Genomic DNA, 22,563 nt, shown 5'->3' on the forward strand with positions numbered 1-22,563 from the left:
CCCTTCCTCCCTGAGATTCGCGCTACCCGAGGCGCTCCGAGGGTGCTCGGCTGCCCCGCGCGCGACTGCGGAACAGTTTTACAGCTCGTGGGGACTCAGCGGGCGATGGAGTGTGACACATGTCCTCGGATTGGACACCTCAGCCGCCGTCGATGTAACTCCCTTTCCGATTGGTTGGATTCAGGTACAACCTGGAGACAGAGGCCTTGGGGGGGTCGAGTTGGATCTAGTAGGAGAGGTTAGTTCCACTCTCCTGCCACGCCCCATCTTCTAGCGTCCCAGGGCTGGTTGCCCTTCAGGGGACCTGAAACATAGCGAGTCCCTGAAAGGGCACCTGGCTATTGGCAGCCTCAGGCTTACTGCCGTTCTCCGTTCGCCCCTAGTTAACATGCACCTGGCGGTAAGGTGTCTGCCGGAAAAACGACTTTGGCAGCCCCAGAGCCCAGCACGAGCAGCTTTAGCCAGTTCCAGTTAGTTGGGAAAAATACAGTGTGGCTCTACCAAAGCAGTATGTGTCCGTGTTGCTGGAGAAGTGATCACCGTATTACACGCGAATTGAGTACTAGGCAGTTTATGAGTAAGGTTGCAAGAAATACAGAAACACGGTCCTTGCAGTAGGGAACTAGGAATGGCTACCAGCTGAGAAATGGGCGTTTCTTTTTAACACGCGTGTGGGTCTGGAGCTTTAGTGTAGAGCCATTGCCAAGACCCCAGAGTCTGGAAGCAGCTGCAGAGACAATCTGCGGCTGGATATTTTCTGTTGATTATTAGTTTGTACCTTCAGAAGTTAATTCCAGTTTCAAAGCTCAAGGCTGGCCTGTGCACTGGTGAATTGGGGCATCTCAGATCCGTCCGTGGGCTGCCAGAGCTGGAAGGAGTGGCAGAGGCCACGCTGTCCAGTCCCTGCCATCTGCCAGACCTGAGTTTGAATCCTCACTCAGCAGCTGAGCAATCCTGGGCCAGTATCTCCGCCTGTTTGAGCCTCCATGCCCTCATCTGCAAAACAGGCCCCCTTACAGTACTAGCCTCTTCGGGTTATTATCAAAAAATGAGATAAAACAGTAAAGTACTCAGCACACGTGCTAAGTGTCAGTGATTGTTATTACTATGACCAGAAAAATGTTCCTCGACGTGAACAATGGTCAGGGGAAAGCTGAGCTCTGGGGGAAATTACATGACATACAACTGAGTTAAATTTAAACGTCCTGGCATTTGGGGCGTAAGATTACGCACGTCCCGTTTGTTCATTCACTGGGTACAAGACTGCTTAAAGAGTAGACAGAAACTGGCTGCCGTATACGTCAGGTGGTGATGGAGACAGTTGCTGTATGGGCATCAGGAGAGAAGGGCTCCCTTCATTCACTGTCCCTGCCCCTGCCCATGTGACTGGGTCAGATCAGGGAGTCCTGTGCAGCCTGGTCTCCTCTGTAAGATAACGTGGTCAAGAACAGAGGGACAGAATGATTCATAAGGATCTTTTTGTCCCAAGCATCTGTTATCCTACAAATATTTACTATGTCAACCACAAATGAAAATCTATTTCAGATGCTTAAATAATAAGGATATTTTTCATCTCACAAAACAGGAAGTCCAGAGGTAGGGCAGGCTTCAGAACTGGTTGAATTAGCAGCTCAACAATGTCACCGTGTCCTGAGTTCTTTCTAACTCCTCATGGAACTATTAACAGAATTGGCTTCTGGTTCCTCTAGTGGTAAAGATAACAGTAGCAGCAGGGATCATATGACTCATTTTTCACTTCCTCTGGGCAATGGACGTGACTTCTTAGTTTTTTTGTTTTTTGTGTTTGGCTCCAGCAACTATCTCCTTCAGTCACTCTACAATTGTGTCATATGCCCAAACCTAAGCCAGCATATGAAATTCAGCAGACCAATTCAGTCTGCACTTCGAGCTGAGTTCTCTTTACCAAACTGTACTTCTTCTGTCAATGGAAGTGAGGTGTAGTGGGTGCTGGGAAGGCCACCAGAGAGTCCACTATAGGGTCATTGGAAGCATTTAATGATAATAAAAGAAAACATAACAGTAACAAATTCTCCATTTCCAGTGTGATTTTTCTGATATGTTCCTTTATATAGATAGACAAAATAATAATGTTCATTTATAATTTCTTTCAGCTCAGCTTTTGAAAAAGGAATTTCATATAAATCTTAGAAATAGGGATGAAATTTAAGCCCATTTTTGTGTTGGAGATTGAAATGAACTAGGAGCTATAGTCTAAATCCGTCATGTACAAATGAATGTGGTGCCCCAGAGAGAACCGACTTGGCTAAATTCACACAAACTAATTACAACTAGAGTCTTTGCCTCCATGGCCAATGTCAAGTTTGGAAGCAGCATGTTAGAGGGAGTATCTTTTTCCCCCCATTAAGTAGACTCAAGACTTAACATTTATTCATTAGTGTAAAATATTTAAAATGTTTTATCCTGTTTTCAGAATCAACGACATAGCTCTTCATGCAGTTATTTTTCTTTTAAACTCCTAATTGGGACGCATCACTCATTGTTGGCAGGAATGGGTCAGAAGCTAGAAATTACAGGAAAAAAGTTTCACAAGAAAAGTCACACCCTGCCCCAAGAAAAACAATTCCTGTCCACTGCTCAGTCTGGTTTAACGACAAAACTGAAACCAGTGAATCAAATTTCAAGTCGCAAGGAATGTATTTTAAGTTTCACTTTTTAATATATATTAGATGTTACTGTGAAGAAAACATAATAGAGGTTTTCTCTTAAATATGATGGGGAAAGGACCTTAGGAATCATAGTACTTTAATAATTTTGAAAGTTTAACACAAACTCTGCATCCACCCCATTTTCAGCAAGATTGCATTTCAATAATCTCAACAAATAAGACTATAAACTATTTTAAATGCTCATGTTAAAAGTGATCCTGTATTATCCATCATGAACTACTTAGTGTTAGACATTCTTCCCTCTACAGGAATTTTTTTAAGTATTTAATAAAGTTGTGCAAGAAATAGGAGAAATTCTTTTGAGGCCCTCCTATGTGGAAGGCAGTGTGCTAAATTTTAGGAAAGATGCAAAAATAAGTAAGATTCAATCACTGTCCTCAAGGTACCTCTAATCCAGAAAGGCACATGGAGAAGATATTACTTTGTTTCTTGGCCTTCCCAGAATCCATTTCCCCTTCTGGGTGTTCCTCCAGAAAACCACCCCACCTTCACTCCTAGTCGTGAGAGTCTTTTGGGGCTGACAACACTCCCCTCTTCTCCGGCATGGACATCTTTAGGGCAAATTTTGACCTAACTTGAGGGATTTCCTGGGGCATGGGACTTCTAGTGCCGAAACCAGAAAAGTCCCAGACAAATTGCGATGAGCTGGTTACACTTAACTCAGACCCAAGCCTGGCCTGTTCGAGCGAATTCTGCTTCCTTGACCAGAGGAATTAGTTCTGTGATGGGTGGTGGGGACACGCCCCAGGCCAGACTAAAGAGATTCAATCCTGAAACATTTGTTGAAACAATAGAGAGTCAGTCTTTCAGCAGGAGCAGCTAAATAAGTAGAATACAGGCATCCCTCATTTTACTGCCCTTCACAGATACTGCGTTTTTTAACACATTGAAGGTTTGTGGCAACCCTGCATCGAGCAACTCTATCAGCACCATTTTCCCAACAGCATTTGCTCACTTTGTGTCTCTGTGTCACATTTTGGCAATTCTTACAGTATTTCAAACTTTTACATCATGATGATACTTGTTATGCTGGTCTGTGATCAGTGACCTTTGATGTTACTCATGTAATTGTTTTGGGGCACCACAAACTGCTCCCATGTAGGACAGCACATTCAATCAACAAAAGCTGTGTGTGTTCTGACTGCTCTACCAACCAGCTGTTCCCCCATCTCTCTTCCTCTCCTCACGCCTCCATATTCCCTGAGACACAACAATATTGAAAATAGGCTAATTAATAACCCTACAGTGACCTCTGAGTGTTCCTATGAAAGGAGGATTCCCATGTCCCTCACTTTAAATCAGAAGCTAGAGATGATTAGTCTCAGTGAGGAAGGCACGCTGAAAACCAAGGTCGGCTGAAAGGGAGCCGAGGTGTGAAAGCAAAGGAAAAGTTCTTAAAGGAAGTTAAAAGTGCTGCTCCGGTGAACACGTGAATGATAAGAAAGTGAAACAGCCTTAACGCTGATACGGAAAAAGTGTTAGCGGTCTGGATGGAAGATTAAACCAGCCACAGCATTCCCTTAAACCAAAGCCTGATCCAGAGCAAGGCCCTAACTCTGTTCAATTCTATGAAAGCTAAGAGAGATAAGGAAGCTGCAGAAGAAAGGTTTGAAGCTAGCAGGGCCGGTTCATGAGGTTTAAGGAAAGAATCTTTTTCCATAACATAAAAGTGCAAGGTGAAGCAGCAGGTAGTGATGTAGAAGCTGCAGCAAGTTATCCAAAAGATCCAGCTAAGATAATTAACGAAGACGGTTACATTAAACAACAGACTTTCAATGTAAATGCAACAGGCTTCTATTGAAAGAAGCTGGCATCTAGGACTTTCATAGCTAGAGAGGAGAAGTCAATGCTGACTTCAAAACTTCAAAGGACAGGCTGACTTTCTTGCTAGGGGCTAACGCCGCTGGTGACTTTAAGTTGAAGCCAGAGCTCATTTACCATTCCAAAAATCCTAGGGCCCTTCAGAATTATGCAAAATCTACTCTGCCTGTGCTCTATAAATTGAACAGCAAAACCTGGATGATAGCACATCTGTTAAAAATATGGTTTACTGAATATCTTAAGCCTACTGTTGAGAGCAACTGCTCAGGAAAAAATACTTCTTGCAAAATGTTCCTACTTATTGATAATGAAGTGAATGAAGGGAGCCCTTCTCTCCTGATGCCCATACAGCAGCTGTCTCCATCACCCCCTGACGCATACGGCAGCCAGTTTGTGTCTACTCTTTATGCAGTCATGTACCCAGTGAATGAACAAACGGGACATGCATAATCTTACGCCCCAAATGCCAGGACGTTTAAATTTAACTCGGTCGTATGTCATGTAATTTCCCCCAGAGCTCAGCTTTCCCCTGACCATTGTTCACATCGAGGAACATTTTTCTGGTCATAGCAATAAAAATCACTGACACTTAGCACGTGTGCTGAGTACTTTACTGTTTTATCTCATTTTTTGATAATAACCCGAAGAGGCTAGTACTGTAAGGGGGCCTGTTTTGCAGATGAGGGCATGGAGGCTCAAACAGGCGGAGATACTGGCCCAGGATTGCTCAGCTGCTGAGTGAGGATTCAAACCCAGGTCTGGCAGATGGCAGGGACTGGACAGCGTGGCCTCTGCCACTCCTTCCAGCTCTGGCAGCCCACGGACGGATCTGAGATGCCCCAATTCACCAGTGCACAGGCCAGCCTTGAGCTTTGAAACTGGAATTAACTTCTGAAGGTACAAACTAATAATCAACAGAAAATATCCAGCCCCAGATTGTCTCTGCAGCTGCTTCCAGACTCTGGGGTCTTGGTAATGGCTCTACACTAAAGCTCAGACTACTGGGGTCAGGGCCCAGCTCTCCTAAATGCTGAGGCACACACTCTAACAAAAATAATTCAGGGGGCTTCCCTGGTGGCGCAGTGGTTGAGAGTCCGCCTGCCGATGCAGGGGACACAGGTTCGTGCCCCGGTCCGGGAGGATCCCACGTGCCGCGGAGCAGCTGGGCCCTTGAGCCATGGCCGCTGAGCCTGCGCGTCCGGAGTCTGTGCTCCGCAGCGGGAGAGACCGCAACAGTAAGAGGCCCGCATACCGCAAAAAAATTCAGGTATATTACAGAGGAGGATGGACAAAATAGCAAGAGTCTTTATAATTATATCCAAGATTTCCAGATAATTTCATATTTGCTTTGAACTGCTTTGGAATGTTTCAGGCTAATTTTCTTTCCTGAAGATACCTATCCTTTCTTCTTTGCCATGAGAAAAACTGGCTGTGCCCTTTCCTATTTCTGACCGGTCATGAATGTAATCTGCCTTACTTAACCTAAGGCATCTAGATCTGTTATGTAATTGGTTCTGTTAGGTGAATTATATTTGTTCCACGTACGGTACAGGAGCCCTGGATATTCTGATGCTTTCTGACACCACTTATAATAAAAGATGTACTTGTTCCGTTGGCATAATTTGTCGGAAATAAACAGAAGGCTGCTTCTGTTTCCTAGAAGTCACTTTTCTAGAAGGAGTACAAAATTGGTTAGCAAAACTTAATTGGGTTATTGCTTCCTGAAAGTCAAAGCATACCAACAAACAAAATGGAATCTTTTAAGAAATGTCACTCTTTATACTAAAACTCAAAATTAAAGAAAAAAAGAAAAAAGACCTTTATAAAATCATAGGACTGGATGAGCGCACAGAGCAGCTCATCTGTGCTGCCCTCCCGGGCCTAGTCTGGGTCTGAACAGATTCTGCAGACACAGAAACAGGTGAGGGAGCAAGAAATGTGGTAAAGCTAAACAGCTGGTAAGAAGAGAAAGTCAGATCATGCACTCAGCTCCAACGTACCACCTCAGAGAAGAATTAGGTGGATTTCTGGCCCCTTTTCCAGAAGCCAGTGGAGTCCTGACTCCTCACTGCTGCTGCTTTAGGTCCTAGTGGTATCGTTACTGACTCCCCGCAGGGCATCCAGGCCCAACTCCCCCCAGGACACCCAGCATCATGGTTTTTCAACTGTCCACACAAGCTTCTCAACCACAGGCCCCGATGTCCTCAAGGATCGCCTGCTATGGTCCAGCCTCTAGGGATTCAGTGGAGTCACCGTGCTGCTCACCGAAATCCCGTATCTTCTCATTTTCCCCTCCGTGTAACGCATCTGCAACACTCAGATACTCTTGTTGCCAGTGAGCTGTTTTGCTCTCGTCTTGGATGTTTGCCAGGTCACCCACTGATTGGCCGAATCCCCCCTGTAGCGCCTGGACTTCAGATGATCCCTGCACGTCTTCCATGTGCTCAGCAGCCTCTCTCAGCTACTTGGATGTGGGACTCAGACCATGCAGGACCTCCCAGAGATTCAGGGAAGTTATCCGCCTGTATTAGTTTTCTGGGGCTGCCATTACAAAGTACCACAGACTGGGTGGCTTAAACAACAGAAATTTATTTTCTCATGATTCTACGTTCCGTGAGAAACTTCGAGTTAAGTCGAAGTTTCTTGGACTTCTAGCCTTCAGAAGGTGTCAGCAGGGTTGGTTTCTTCCGAGGGCCTCTCTCTTTGACTCGTAGATGACCATCTTCTCTCTCTCTGTCTTCCCATGGGCTTCCCCTGTGCATGTCTGCGTCCTAATCTCTTCTTGTAAGGACACCAGTCGTATTTGGATTTGGCTCACCCTTAGGACCTCATTTGACCTTAATCACTTCTTTAAAGGCCCTGTCCGAAGTGCTGGGGGTCAGGACTTCAACCTCTGAGTTTGCAAGGGACACAATTCATAACCTACTCAAAGAGGTGGCTGGTCCACCTGCCAGAGTAATTTACCTGATTGCAAGTGTGCCCTACCTGCTGGTCAGTGTCCCATACTTGCTGGCCAGGGTCACGTGGCTGCTTGCTGACATCACCCACCTGGCTGTGACAGAACCCGCCCCCGGGCCGGGGTGACCAACCTTTGCCCTAAAGAAAACTCCGGCTTCCTGACACAACAGCCTGACCCCTGACCTCACCTACTTGCAAGGATACCCCCACTTTGCTTCTTACCTCCTCCTGCAGTACCTCAGCCACCTTCTCTTCTTCCCTGGACTCAGCTATGCCCCCTCCTGGGCTGTTTGCTTCCCTTCCTGCCCCTTGCTGTCTAGTCCTCACTCAGCATTCAGCTGGAGCTTTTGTTAGAAAATCCTTCCTATGGCTCAGACCCCACCAGTGGGCTCTCATCACACCCAGAACTCATCCAGGCTCCTACAGCTGCTGCTCTGTATCACCTGAGTATTCCTTGGACCTCGGTTCCCTCCAACTCACTGCCTCACACACATCATTCCTGACACACTGGCCTCGCTTCTTCCCAAAGACACAAATCTCATTCCCACCCTGAAACTTTTGCCCCATTCCCACTGCCCGTATCACCCTCCACATGAGCTTTACACGCCTGTCTCCCCATACTCATTAAATCTCTGCTTATATAGAAATTCACTTGGTTAATAGAGCTTATGCAGTTGTTCATAATTTCAGATGTTTTGAAGACTGCAGTGTTGTAAAAACTTAAAATTACAGAGATAAAATTTATACTAATTAATGGTCTTTTCAAGAAGAATGACATTTAAGGCGCCCTAGGTAGATGGTTATTTATCTCCTTTCTCAGTCCTACACAAAGGGAGACTGTATACAATTTTTCAGGAGCCCATTCTTTTCTTTAATGACCCTAATTATGTGTTCCACCAAAACTAGTTATGTGACTACAGGCAAATTAGTTAATCTGTCCAAGTCCTTTGTAAATGGAAACATTTCTGTTTGCCATCCTCAAGAAGCTGTGTGATACACACATGGGGCAAACTCAAATGAGAGAATACTTGGAGTGGGTACTGAGCAAGTTAAAGAAGAGAGAAAATTTTTAACTCATCTGGATATTTCATGCTATATTTGAACGTGTGCCCATCCATAAGGGAGAGATGGAGGCTATTATCACTGGCCCTTTGTATGGCATTCTCTGTTGGAGTTTGTCCCAAACTTGTTTTTCTTTTCTCTGATATTTACTTTTAGTTTATATGATGCCACCTTAAGTCCTTTCTGGAATAAGTTGAAGTTACATATAAATACATTGTTAAAACAGCACTCATCCTTTGTATACTGGAATCATGCTTTTAAAAAATTAATTAAAAAATTCAACTACACTTTGAGCTCTGTGACATATTAGCCCTTTCTTTTCAACCTATAGTTTGAAGATGGCTAGAGTCATTTTGCAAATAAGGAAGCAGAAAACATTAAAATAACCTAGGATGTGAGTTTATCCTTCTGTTATCTCATTCTTCACCCCCACGCACACACATTTTTTTTTCTTTTTGATTTCTCAATGTATCTAGAACGTACCTGGAATGAACCTAAAAATATTTCTTCCCTGAGCATGATATGTAATGTATGAAATGATTATTTCCAAGGTGTTTAAGTTTATGAATGACTACAGAAAGTTAAAGCCAAAAAGGACCTCAGAGATTATTGAAATCAAGCGTGTGTTTTACATGTAGGAAGCTTTAATTACCTACTTAGTTCTGAATAGCAAATTTGAAACACTCATGTCTTCCCTCAGGGCATTATAAAGCTGTCAGATTATATCGTACTACTTTGAACAGCCTTCTGAGGCATGTTTGTACCTGCTTCTTGGGTACTTTAGGAACTTCCTAAGCACTGAAGCAGTCTTGTAACCCGACTATCTTCCATCTGGGCAGATTCGTGTGTCTGGATCTGTTCACTGAACAGATTGGCATGGGGTGCACATCGACCCTGGGTCAGTTTTTTGAGCACAGAGAATTTTCTCCTCTACAAGATGCATTTCAAGCCCTCACAGCCTCCACGGGACATTCTTTGTTTTATGGTGGATTAGGTGAGAAGAGTAGGATGTCTCAGTCCAACTCTTTTCATTCAATGCATTATTGAGGGCCTACTGTGTGCATAATTCTGTGTTAACCCAGGTAAGAATAGTCAAGAGTTTGCTTCTTCCAGGACCTTGTAGTCTAGTTACCCATCAATCCAGCTAGGAGACTGTCACCAAGCAAATGCCTAGATGGTGGTCAGGTGCACCATCTTGGTTAAACATGTCAATAAGCCATTTCCTGGTCTTAATAATGTGGCCCAGTGGCTTGGGTGAGAAAGAAACTTAAGTGGCTTCTCCTGTTTCAGTAATGGAGGCAAACATAGACTCATCAAATGTGAAAGTTGGAAGGGACCTTAGAAGGTATGTGAGTCCATCCTATTTGCTGTCCAGGTAGGGAGGCTGAGGCCCAGGGGGGCAGGTTCGAGATCACAGCCCATTACTGTCTGACCCGGAACCTCCAGCTGGGTTCCCACTGCAAGTCCTGAGCCCTCTGCCCCTCTCTCCATGTCCTCAGGACTAACTGTGCCTTTAAGCAGTAGCTCAGTGCCCTGGGGCAATTGTATTGACGCAGCTAATGTTGAGGTCCAGAGGGCAGAGATGTAGGGGATTCTCACCAACATTCAGGCACCCTGAGAAAGCATATGGCAGATCTCCTTGTTTGATTCACGATCTGGGTTGTATTCTTCATCTTAAAAGATAGAGTTTAGGATGGAAGCACTGTGAAGTTGCTCCCGAGCTGATAGCTCACACGGGTCTTAGCACACCACGCCCCGCTTGTCCCACAGTACTGTGCGTGGACCACAGGATTCAGGTGGACAGAGAAGAAAAATACCACCAGTGACATCAGTGGTCAGCTGGCCCCACCTCTGTGCTGGTGCCAACGGCTGAAGGGTGTGTGCACAGAAATAGCTGAGAGTGGCCAGTGACCTAAGCTCCATCCCCAGCTTGAGAACAAGTGTTCTGGACAGTTCTTCCCTGCCACCCCTGCCTGTGATGTCAATGGAAGCATGTATCTTTGCTACCCGTCATTTTCCTGCTTTTGTGACCTGCCGTATCTGAGGATATACCTCATTAACTGGACCCATTTACGAAGGGGGTGGGGGGTTGCTAAAGAGATGAGCCGGGTGTAGATGCCAGGAGGAAGTTCATTCTGGCACACAGAGCCCTGTGTTGGGGCCACCGCAGGCTCTCAGATTCTGCTCTTGGGCTGGGATTCAAGGGCGGGGGACATTTGAGGGCAAGGACAGCCCACCAAATTAAGAGGATCTGGCTTGCTGAGCATGTTAGCAGTACAGCGATGTATCATGGACCCACTGATCAGGTCTAGGGTACACCGTCAGGGTTGGACCCTGGTTAGACCCAGACAAAAAGCAGAGTTGATGCTGAGGTTTAGAGGGCTGGGAGAGAGCTCATTAAAAACCTCCTTCTTGGGCTTCCCTGGTGGCGCAGTGGTTGAGAGTCCGCCTGCCGATGCAGGGGACATGGGTTCGTGCCCCGGGCCGGGAAGATCCCACATGCCGTGGAGCGGCTGGGCCCGTGAACCATGGCCGCTGAGCCTGCATGTCTGGAGTCTGCTCCGCAACGGGAGAGGCGACAACAGTGAGAGGCCCGTGTACCGCAAAAAAAACCAAAAAAAAAAAAACCACAAAAAACAACCTCCTTCTTAAGCCAGCTTTGACTCTAGAGAATGAGAAAGGAGATGTTCCAGGGCTGGTCTGTGGTAAAAGAAGAGGCGAGAGGAAGGAGATGAGGCAGCCCACGAGGTGATCCCAGACATATGGCGCCAGAATAAACTCTGTTCACACCTGTACCCTCTGCGCTGTTTCCACGGCCCCCGCTCTTGTTCAGACCTGCATTGCTACTCCCCTACCTTGACTTGTCCTCCTTACGAGCTATCCCAGCCCAGGCCTCATGTTTCGGGAACATGAAACTGGAAAGAACTAGAGCAGGAGGCATATAGCGATCATCATAGCAAGCGTTTTGACAGTTGTTTTGCTGGACAGTGTGCACCAATGACCTCGTGGTCGCCTCCGGAGACAGAGTGAATCTTCGAGTCTGTCTCTTGAGGCAGGAGGTAGATGAACACAGGGAGAGGATTAAGAAGGCTTTTCACTTTTTATTTTATATTCTTTGATAGCCTTTGAATTTCTTACGTTGTGCCTGCTTTCATGTATTTCTTATATAATTTAAAATTAAAATATATAAAATGACTTGTAAAAATTAGAATGACAGCATCAGTCTGCTTGGGCCCCGATAAGTCGCTGCCATTGTGGTCTTAACGGTGTGGAACTGGCACACGAGGAGGGGCAGGGCAGGGCAGGGCAGAGGGTGGGTCCAAATTTGTAGCCGGTGCCAAGGCAGATGGCATCACGGGCCAGACTCTGGCACCACCATGGGGCAGGCAACACGAGAGCAGAGTTGGGGAGCTCTTAACTCAGGGCACCCCCAGAACCTTTCCATGCCTCAGTTTCCTCATCTTTAAAATGGGAGTAGGGGCGATGACATTAGCCCCAGCCAACTCACAGGATTTGGGTTTTGTTTTTTTCTTTGGTTTTGTTCTTTCCTGGTGACTTGATGTTCCCATGCATTGTGGGTGTGACATAGTGATTGGATATTGAAGCAAGGTGAAGGGTCAAAGGTAGACAAAATGACTGGAGCCAAGGTGGGACGAGTTAACGACCTGATACATGTTGTAATGACCTACTTCCGCTTGGCATCTTCAGAGAGCTAAAAGCAGGACATAACCACCATCGTTTCCAAGAAAAGAAAGCTAGTGGCATTTTGTCAGAGTGGCAGAAGAGAGGGCTCAGCCCTGTTTTTGATGGTCTTACGAATTTTAAATGACCACAGGAAAGCAGTGGAGACTTCTCTTGAGATATAAATCTCTCTCTCTATCCTTTAAGAAAGCTCCACAAACAAAATACTATCAAGATGATCACTATTCTGCCAGTCATACTAATGAGGAAATGTACACTTAAAAATTTTTCCCTTCCCTCTCCTCATGACGGAAGCCCAGAGAATGCCAGCTCCAAGGCCAAGTTATCCATCCATAACTAAATGCATGGGCAAGAGCATACACCTGCAGTTTTTTTTATTGAAATATAGTTGATTTGCAGTGTTGTGTTAGTTCCAGGTGTACAGCATGTGATTTATATATATATTTTTTCAGATTCTTTTCCCTTATAGGTTATTACAAGATATTGAATATAGTTCCCTGTGCTGTACAGTAGGTCCTTGTTGTTTATCTATTTTATATATAGGAGTGTGTATCTGTTCATCCCCAGCTCCTAATTTGTCCCTCCCCTCCCCTTTCTCCTTTGGTAACCTTAAGTTTGTTTTCTATGTCTGTGAGTCTGTTTCTGTTTTGTAAATAAGTTCATTTGTATCAATTTTTTAGATTGCACATATAAATGATATCATATAATTGTCTTTGCCTGACTTACTTCACTTAGTATGATAATCTCTAGGTCCATCCATGTTGCTGCAGATGACATTATTTCATTCTTTTTTATGGCTGAGTAATATTCCGTTGTGTATATATTCCACATCTTTTTTATCCATTCACCTGTTGACATACACTTAATTTGCTTCTGGGTCTTGGCTGCTGTAAATATATCTGCAGTTTTTAAACTAATTTTACTATAGAACTAACTTCATGGTTCTCCTGAGTTTTAGTTGTTCACGGTCTTTGTATAAATAAATAAATACACACACACATATGTACACACATAAAGTAAGGTGTTCTAGAAATGTAGAAAAAAAGAGTACAATTCTTCCACAGTCCCACCACCCAAAGATAACTGTGACAGTTTTGTGTGTGTGTGTTTTTGAAAAGTGTGTTTTCTTTTGCACACATTTAAATTTTTTTCCTGCATTGATACATCAGAAAGACCAATAGCAAGATGATAGCTGTACAGTTTTTACCCTTTCAATGCATAGTGATAATGGAGCAAAGCCTCTGTTCTGCTTTCCAGAAAGTCCTGCTTCTGAGGGAGGTTACCTCATTCACTCTCTCTCTCTTTTTCTTTTCTTTTTTTTTTTTTTTTGGCCACACGGCATGTGGGATCTTAGTTCCCTGACCAGGGATCGAACTGGCATCCCCTGCGTTGGAAGCACGGAGTCTTAACCACTGGACCACCAGGGAAGTCCTATTCACTCTCTCTTATTCACAACGGGGGGCTGCCCTGCAGTTGAAGGGATTATTCCACGTTGTTCGGGAGGGAGAACTTGGAGAACTAGGTCTGGTCGTTTTTCTGGCCCTCCTACTTGCTACAGGTCAGACATCCTGAAGGCCAAGAAGAGTTTTGACATTTGGACAAAACCCTAACTGTGGAGGGGCATCTGCACATTTAGTCCAGTGGAGTTTAGTGCGTTCTTCCTGGAGTTTAGTGTTCTGGTTTGATTGTTACTGGCCTGACTTTTTAGCCATTTTCTGTCCGTTTCTCTAATAAGAGAAACTCTGAAACCTGTAAAATGCGGGAAGTTTCTAACCGTCTGTGGAACACCTGCTGTGTGCCCTCCCCACTCCTACCCCCAGGCAGCCAGTGCTAGTTCCCCACACCTGATCCCCAGGCTCTGGAAGCTACTCGGGGCCAGCTCTGCACTGGCTCCAGGCCCTGCTCAGCAAACAAAGGACAATTAGCACGTTGTTCTCAATCGAGTTCATAGTGCAAAACCTGCTGGGCCAGGCGCAAGCTCTCTCCGCCGCCCTCCTCCTCGGGTACTTTGACTTTCTAATTGACTGGTGCTGACTCCTGTCTGGGGACCAAAGGAGAACAGAGGGCGGGAAGCAAGGTGATGCCTCGGTGCAGAAGCCCCTTCCACTCCCTCAGCCAGGCTGCGAGCAGCTTTCATGTCCACAATCCTGGCAACGGCCATGGTTCCTCCCAGCCTCCCATAGATAGAATAACTGTAATCAATGCTAATATAATTATATTTTTTTCTTTTTTACCATAATGACTCCTCCCACACAACTTTGGAAATAGCAAATATAAATTTTTTTCCACGTATATATTTTGGCATCTGCCCTAAACACGTGCTGAGCCCACCTTTAAGGTAATCCAGCTATGCTGATCAGATATACACACATCAGAATTTGAGACACTGGTAGCGTTCTCCTAGATGTCAGTTTCCATAGGATTAAACTAATTTCTGCCAATGAGATCTTATTAATTCTGGGAATCTAAAGCTGAAGTTTGTCCTGTTTTAATGAGCACTCATCAACCTATATCGCACTTTGACATGTATCTCTAAGAGTTGGAAGAAATAGATGCCCGCAAAACTTAAGAACCTTTACCCAAAGCAACATTTTTTAAGTAAAATTTTATCTTCTTCGCAGTCCCTTTGAAAACTTTTTAACTTTGAAAATTTAAGGTCTAGTTATGTGACACATATTAAACTCACCAGGAGAGCATTTAAAAAGTACAGGGGAGGGAACTCCCTGGCGGTCCAGTGGTTAAGACTCCAAGCTTCCACTGCAGGGGGTGCAGGTTTGATCCCTGGTCAGGGAACTAAGATCCTGCAAGCTGCATGACGTGGCCAAAAAAAATATAAACAAATAAAAATAAAAACTACGGATGCCCAGGCCTCTCTCCTACCCGCCTTCCCATGTAGATTCAACTGTCCTAGGGGGGCCAGCATCACCCTGGCTTTAAAAGCTCCCCAGGTGATTCTAGTAGTAAGCCAGCTTTGGGGATCAGTGTTCCACTCAGTAAGAAGAGGCGCCTACACCCCATTGGATGGTCCAGCAATGAATGACATTGCTGATATCCAACTGAAATCAATTAACAAAGGAGGTTACCATTTCAAATTAACCCAGCAGAAAGACTATGCATTAAATGGACAAAAAGTACTAAAGAGTTAGATTTACACATAGAATTGCAGACATTTCTAGGTTAACTATGTCAACATATGTTAGATTTTAACCACCAAGACATTTCATTAGGGTATTTGTGAATCATGTATGGCCTGGAATGATGAACAGGTCTCAGATTTTCTCTCTCCTATTCTCCCAGCCACTCTGGTTGCCACTGGCAGCCTCAGTCCATGTTGGTCTGTGTTCTTCAGGAGGCTTAGGTCCTCTGTAAGTAACTGAAGGTCCCACATCGACCAGTATTTCTAGACCTTTGCCATGTTGCTCTCCATCTGTCCGAGTGCACGCCTGATTTTTTTCTCTCTGCACAGGTGGTGAGCTGCACAGTGCTGTCAGGGCCTCTACAAATGGATGTTAGAGGCATCAGCCCTGAGCTGGGATCAGGGGTACAAATATAAGCAGAAGTGTCTCCTCACTGTTGTAGGTTGTTTTCTTTTAAACATTTTATTATGAGAATTTCCAAGCATTCAGAAAACTTAAAAAAACACCCATGTGCCCACCATCTAGATTCTGCAGTATAGTTGTCCCTTCAACAATGTGGCTTTGAACTACGTGGCTTCACTTATATACAGGCTTTTTTCAAGAAATAGTACTACAGTACTACACAATCTGCAGTTGATGGAACCCGTGAATATGGAACCATGGATACAGTTATAAAGGAAGTTATAATCGGAGTTTTGACTGCACGGAAGGTTGGCACTCCTAACCCTGACATTGTTCAAGAATCAGCTGTAAACATATTCTGTGCTTGCTTTACCCATGTATCTAGCCATCTGTTCATCCGTCAGTTCATCTTATTGTTTGATGCATTTCAATGTCAGTTGTCATTGTTGTCAGTACACTTCACTTAGAAACATTTCAGCAGCAGCATATCAATAATGGTAGGACAGAATTTGTTTAGAGCTATTCTTCTTTTTAAATAAAATTTACAAAGACGAAAATGTACAAATCTAAAGCATACTGTTCTGAGTTTTGACAAATGCATACACCTGTGTAATTCAAAGTCCTGTCAAAACACACGACGTTTCATTCCCCTGGGCAAGTACCTTTCTAACCCTTCCTGTCTACCCCTTTCCCCAGGTAACTGCTGTTAGACTTTTTTAAAAGTTACAGATTTGTTTTACCCTCTGTAACGTCATATAAAAGGAATAAAATCATGTAATAAGTACTCTTTTGTGTCTGGTTGTTTCACTAACATGATGCATTTGAAATTTACCCATGTTGTTGTGTGTATCAGTACTTCATACCTTTTTATTAGGAGTCTTTGGCCCAACATTGACCAAGAAAGCCTCAAGACAGGCCTGGCAGCAGGTTGGAGCCAGGCAAGGCCACAGCAGTCCTCTCTCATGGATCACTCAGTGACAGAAGTCAGTGGCCTTTCATTAGGACACTCATGCAGCTCCATGGAGAGCAGCGTGTGGGAAGGAACTGAGGCCCCCTGCCAACAGCCAGATGAGTGAGCCATCCTGGAAGCAAGTTCTGCAGCCCCAGGCAAGCCTTCCGATGACTGCAGCTCTACCTTACATAATTGCAACCTCATGGGAGAACTCAAGCCAGTATTCCATGGTGTTGAAATAGTAGCCAGCATTGCACAGTACAGCTATACCACAATTTATTTATCCATTTACCAGTTAATGGACACAGGAGTATTTTCAGTTTTTGGCTGTTGTGAATAAAGCTGTTTTGAACATTCTTGTACAGGTTTTTTTTGTGGACGTGTGTTTTCATTTCTCTTTGATAAATATCTAAGAGAGGAACTACTAGATATAGGGTAAGTATATGATAATTTTGTAAAAAAAAGAAAAGGACAGCCAGATCTTAAAGTAGGTACACTATTTTAAATCCCCATTTTATGAGAATCCAGGCACTCAGACATCCGTACCAACAATTGATGTTGCCATAGTGGTGGTTGTGTAGTGCTATCTCATTTTCTTTGCATTTGCTTTCTAACTTTTAATTTTATAGTACATGTGAGTTAACACCTGCCATGTGTAAAACATTATGCAAGGGCCTTGCTGCTCAAAGCGTGGCCCATGAACCTGTAGTATTAATATTCTCTGGGAAATGCAGGCCCCACCCCAGGCCTACTGAATCAGAATCAGTATTTCAACAAGATCCCCATAGAGTTCTTAGGCACGTTCAAGCTTAAGCATGGCATTAGGGGATGTAAAGATAAATAATATTGTCCTCAAGAAGTGGTGCAGGATAAAATAGGTGTTGGGGAGGGAAAAAAGGCGAGGCTATTTTAATAGGTAGGATATGATGCTTGTACCATCAGACATGAAAACAAAGTCTGGAGAGATGGGAGAGGCCTTCGTGGGAAGGCATCACCTATCTGGGTCATGAGCAATAGATAGGAAAGAGGAAGGAAGACACGTAACCTTAGCTGCATTGTAGGTTACTTACCCTGGTAAAAAGCAGGAGTTAGATTGAGAGGTGGTGGTAGGAGAGAGAGAAAGCAACCTTTGGACTAGAGTGACAGTCCAAATAAGAGAGAAAGATGGAAAATACAGTGACCTCATGTTCCCCAATCCTATGTGCTGTACACATAAAAGATTGTGTAGATAGGTAGATAGATAATGTTCATTCATTCAAGGAGACTCCTTAGCTTTTAGTTTGAGACCTCAGGATGTAGAACTAATAAGACAGACGCTATGTGCCGTAATTATTAGTACTGAAGAAAATCACACAGATTTTCTTCAGTGACAGTAAAGAAACTGCAAACATCAAGACCCAGGACACCAAAAGTGCCACAAAGTATTGGTATGGAAATTGGGTACAAATGTAATTTTATATGTATATAGACAAATGTGTATACACGTACACAAAGTGAAACCATTCGAATTTTGGTGTGGACAATCAGGAATTTAGACAGTTATCACTACTTTTTCTCTATTCTATTTGAACATTATCAGTGTTAGGAGCTAAGACTTGGGGTAAAATGTTATGAATACTTAGTTACTTAGATAATAAAATGAACCAGAGCAGGAGTAAAACACATTCAAAGGGAGTTTGTAGATTGACTCTAGGAAAATTTCTCTGAAATTGTTTCCTCGGGTGTAAAATAGAAAAACGAATTGCCCTATAGGGTTGTTGTGAAGATCAAATGGTCCTCATGAGCTCCTTTCTTCTTTTTTAAAAAATTTAATACATGTTAAATGAACTGTAAGGAATTTTTCAAAGGGAGGGAATTGAGCTCTAATAGAACGTATATAGATAAAATATTTTAAACATATGTTTTGAATTTGAGGCACCTTATCCTCAAAGCAAAATAATTGGGAAATGGAAAAAAAGCCCTTAGACCAGGGAATCTGTAAACTTGCAATAGTTACCTAACTTTTTAGACTGGAAGAAGGAAACAGCTCATGAGGTGATGATGCCAGGTCTACACTGAGACCGGGTAACAGTGCTCCCTAGTGGACTAGGAATGAAAGAAAACACTCAGTTTTCCAAATCCTGAGCGTTTCTCAGCTTGATCTTTCTTGCATATTGTGTTTGCCTTTGGTAAAAACGTGTTCATTTTTATTGCATAATCTATCATTCTGGTTCAGTTATAGACATCTGATATTTTCCCTTACTTTACAGGGATACTTTACAGAGCATGCATTTTAAACCTTTAATGATCACAGCATCCTTGAGCTATGGACGAAGTTCAGTGGCAGCTGTTAGGGGACCTGGGCCCTAATCTTAGTGTTACAAACATGCACCGGAAAAGCAGCCCGAGCCATGGCTTTCATATCTATAAAACGGATTTGGTAATACTTGCCTTACTGCCTTCTTGGCCAAATCATGCAAAATACTGTCTGTAAATGTCTTTTAAGTTTGCAGTTACTACAAAATGCAAAATATAATTATGATTTAGAGGAGATATCAGGGTTATGGAAAGAAAATAACTCCAAAAATACATAATAATAAATATAATTCAGAGTAGAACTAAGTTCTATTAACATACTAACGTGTCATGATGTTACTTATACATATTTTTTTTCCCCTCCAGAATCTCTTCATTCTGAGCTCTGAAACCAATGCAGCTTAGCTGTGGGAGAAGGATTGGAAACTAACACTGAACACGCCTGTCTAATCTATCAGGCTCTGAGGCTTCACACGTATCTTTTTCATTTAAACTTTCCAACAACACTTTGAGGAAGGTGTTATTTACATTTTTGCAAATAAGGAAACCAAGCCTCAGAAAAGGTAAGTGGCAGTCTACATTTGCACCCAGGTCTGTTTGGCACCAAAGTTTCCCTTACCCCATGTGGCTAAAACATTCCCCCATCATCTTCATAATTTTTATAAACAAGAAACACTTCAATTAACCTCCAGTTGTTTTTTTTCACCCCACAATTCCATAATTTCCCATCTCTGCTCCCCAGGTCTGCCCACTCTGCACCCAAATGTAAACTAAAACCAAAAGAGAATTTAAACGTGTGTAGATAAATTGAGTATGTTATCTGCAGATAGCGATATTTAAAGGAAAATCATAGGCAGTCTTGAAACCGCTTGCAAAGCATTCAGTGAGCCCTGCCCTGCTGTGAGTATCACCCAGTGTTACTGTCGAGTCACCATGTCACAGCCTGGGAAGCGCACGGAAGCAAGAAGAATGAAAGTTTCCTATGTTATTGTCCCGTTAGTTGGGCCAACCCCTTACTTAAACAAAATCCCTTGCCTTTTAAAAAGTCTTTTGGCTAGACAGTAAAGAAAAGTATCTTTGAATCTTCTACACTGACAAATTACATCAGCTAATATTTGAGTTGACTGTCTGAAAAATACTGGTCTTATATAAATATGCTTAAATGCCATGTATATACACTGTATAATGTCAATTTTTTAAAAAGCAGAATACAAAGACAACTATGATTCCAAATGAAAATATAAACATACAGGTAGAAAAGGAGTAAGAGAAAATTAACGTAAGTACCTTCGGGTAGTGGAATTACAGATGATTCTTATCATCTTTTTTTTATAAGCATGAATGACATTTATAATGGAAAGAAGTCTCCTTAATATAAAGAACACAGACATTTTTGATGCCACAACAAGAACGTAAGAAGCTGAAAATGATAGCTGTGTACTTATTTCTCAGTAAGTGTGTTTCTTGTGGAGTAACTTAAGGACAGTGTCCTTCAGCAATAATGTTTAGAAAATGTAAAATCAAAGTATGAAAGGACAGCTTACTCAGGCATTTGTACCCAAGCCGGTGGAATTATTCCTCAGGTTTCATTTTCAAAGCCCACAGCTCTTTCTCCATCTTTTCTGGATGGCTCAGAGTAACAATTTACATTATATTTGTTATACAGTCTGCTCTGTATCTGTTATACAGATACAGAATCCAAGGATGCAGAGGGTGACTATACTCCATGTTACATAGGGGACTTGAGCAACCGTGGATTTTGGTAACCCCTGGGGGTCCTGGAACCAATCCCCTCAGATACCGAGGGATGACTATCTAGAGAAGTACACAAAATACATTACTGAGATAGATTGCCTTTGGTTTTATAATACAGAATCAAACTTCCTGGATGTCTTTGGAGAAAAAAAAAATCCCCAAACGGTAAAACCTTAAAACCCCTCAAACCACAAAGTAAAATCTCCAAAGATGGAGAAATGTACTGGAGGAAGGTGGAGTGAGAGAGCTCAGTGGAGTCAAGTTGTCTATGGCGGAAAGAAGGCACATTCCCTTTAGGCAGAATGATGGAGATAAAAAAAATAACCCAGTAATACTCCATTAAGTTACTAAGTAAACTCAAGTTCCTTCAGCACTGATGCAGCACGCCTTTATCCTTGTCTGCAAAAGCCCAGCTAAAGGGATGCCCAGCTCTCCTTTCCTCTCTTCTCAGTGGACTATCCGGACATTTCGTTCTTTGGACATCTGCAAATTCATCTGCTTCAAGTTGCTTTTTTCCTGTACTAAAGGTGCTAGAGAAGTGATAGAAGGTTCTAGAGAAGTGATAGACAGCTACTAAGGGGTCAGACTTTGGTCATGTTGGAGACAGCAGAGGAAGGAAGTGGAGTGAGAAAACTAGACCCAGTCTGAATAAAGAGGAAGGGCAAGGGGACAGCTGGGAGACATCCCTGAGGATGGGGCCCTGTGGTTGAGTGTGTAGTCCCAGCCTGGGTAAGTCGACAATGCCAGGGGCAGGGAGAGGATGAAGCAAGGGTTTCCCTGCCTGAGGGCTTAAGGGTATATAGTTCATCCAATTTTAAAAATAAAGTCATTTTTCCATGTTCAATTTTTTTAATCAAATTTATTTAAATAACCTTGTTGTCCCTTCCATTTATGTTAAATTGTTTGAGTGAAGAGCATCCCATCTGTCTCATCCTCCCAATGTTTAATATTACCCTTTTCCTATTTTCTGTATTCATTTCCTCTAAGTAATAAAACATCATAAATGACTTCTACTCAGGCTTCTAGGACCTTTAGGACTTTTCCCAGATTGTATAAAGTAGACAGCACCGAGGTGGACCAACTATTGTAATGATGAGTCAAGATATGGACGACTGTTCACAATTTGAAAAGTAAGAAAGTGCAGTAAAATTTTAAGAGATACCTATGGTGGGTATAATGGCAGAGTCAGAATTGTGAGGAATGAAATTCAAAATGTTGGAACAACTAGATGAAGGTTACAAAAATAAAGCTATGCGGTGACCAGCTGGGAATGGTGTTTGAGGGAGCTCCAAGGAGGAGAGAGAGTGCCAGGAGGTAAATGGGAGCGGGGCACATTCACAGTGACTGAAATAAATCAGCAGAACCATCTGAAGTTCTCAGGTACCTTCTACACAGTCCCCTCCCTGTGCCCATATTGAAATGTGGTTGCCACATTGTGATGTGACAGTAGACCAAGTTGCTCCAGTAAGCAACACCAGCTACTGGAAATGGTTTTCTCCGAGCACCTGCCTCTGTCTTGAAGCCAGCTGGAATGTAAATGATTGTGGGATTGAACGACTTTCTGTGTTATGTGTCTGCCCATCCTTGATATCATCCTATGAACATAAAACTCAGATTTCTGATCTTGGCGTTCAAGGCTATCCACAATCTAGCCCAGTACTGCCATCTTCTCTATTTTTTCTGGAATCCACATACTCCATCCAATCTGGTTTTTCTCCATCATTGTGAATTATCGATTCTGCATTATATTTCATACGTTAATCCCCTTTCT

General features: G+C 43.2%; 1 protein-coding gene across 3 annotated transcripts in view; it reads left to right on the top strand.

The window, feature by feature from the left end:
• Window positions 1–45: 45 nt before the first annotated feature.
• Window positions 46–22,563, top strand: part of CLIC5 (chloride intracellular channel 5) — a 196,690-nt gene continuing 174,172 nt past the window's right edge. For all 3 annotated transcript variants that reach the window (XM_067752779.1, XM_067752777.1, XM_067752778.1), the window contains exons 1-2: window positions 46–184; window positions 19,404–19,600. The gene's annotated coding sequence lies outside the window, so the exon portion shown is untranslated. The remainder of the gene's footprint in view (window positions 185–19,403; window positions 19,601–22,563) is intronic.

Source organism: Pseudorca crassidens, chromosome 10, assembly GCF_039906515.1.
Source record: "Pseudorca crassidens isolate mPseCra1 chromosome 10, mPseCra1.hap1, whole genome shotgun sequence".
In the NCBI taxonomy this organism is placed as follows: Eukaryota; Metazoa; Chordata; class Mammalia; order Artiodactyla; family Delphinidae; genus Pseudorca; species Pseudorca crassidens.